Source organism: Colobus angolensis, unplaced genomic scaffold (genome assembly GCF_000951035.1).
Source record: "Colobus angolensis palliatus isolate OR3802 unplaced genomic scaffold, Cang.pa_1.0 Scaffold490, whole genome shotgun sequence".
In the NCBI taxonomy this organism is placed as follows: Eukaryota; Metazoa; Chordata; class Mammalia; order Primates; family Cercopithecidae; genus Colobus; species Colobus angolensis.
The window spans coordinates 155,769-156,945 of NW_012118377.1; positions in this window are offsets into that span (position 1 = coordinate 155,769).

A 1,177-nucleotide genomic window follows, 5' to 3' on the forward strand; every position below is an offset into this window, starting at 1 on the left:
GAGATCATGCCACTGCACTCCAGCCTGGGTGACTGAGTGAGACTCTGTCTCAACAACAACAAAAACTTAAAAATAAAATGAATAAAAATACAAAAGTCAGCCAGGTATGGTGGCGAGTGCCTGTAATCCCAGCTACTCAGGAGGCTGTGGCAGGAGAATCTCCTGAACCTGGGAGGCGGAGCTTGCAGAGAGCCGAGATCGCACCACTGCACTCCAGCCTGGGCCACAGAGTGAGACTCCGTCTCAAAAAAAAAATATTACATATAGATGAAATATTTTATATGTTATAATAAGATTTATAAATATATAAATATAATATGTATATGAGATTGGCCCTCCCTAGACTTCCTGAATCAGAATCTTGGTAGGACAGGGGCCATCAAACATGTTTCTTTTTTCTTTTTTTCTTTTATTAGTTTTTTGAATAGAGATGACATCTCATTATGTTGCCCAGGCTGGTCTGGAACACCTGAGCTCAAGCGATCCTCCCACCTCAGCCTCCCAAAGTGCTGGGATCACAAGTGTGAACCACCACGCCTGGCTAAATACATGTTTTTATAATATAAAGCTCCCCAAGTGATTCTGCTGAGAAACATTTCTCTGTGTCAGTACTGTAAAGGCACAGAGAAATGCTTGTTTTTCTGTCAGCGGAATTTCCCTTTTGCCATTCCGGAAGAGACCTGTTTCCTTTGAGGGAATACTTTGAAAAGTCACTTGAGTATGAAACCTGTTAACTGGAGAAATTTTGCAGTATGGTGTTTGCTTGTTTGCCGGTATAACTAAATCATTCAGGATAAAAAGGCATTTTAGAAGCCACGTGGGGAAAGGCAGAAGGAAAGGAAATAGGAGGTGTCAGGTGCCTGGGAAGAACATTTGGTGGGTTTATGGAGATGACTAATAGGAATTTAAATTGCTTTACTAGATGGTGTATGATGAAAACTGTCTTCTACCCCAACCAAACCCATCATCAGTAAAATCTATGCTACTCGCTAACGTGTTGCAAACATGGATTTGCTGGTTTGTTTTTGTTTTTGTTTTGAGACGGAGTTTCACTCTTGTTGCCCAGGCTGGAGTGCAAGGGTGCCATCTTGGCTCACTGCAACCTCCGCCTCTCAGGTTCAAGCAATTCTCGTGCCTCAGCCTCTGAGTAGCTGGGATTACAGGTGCCCGCCACCAC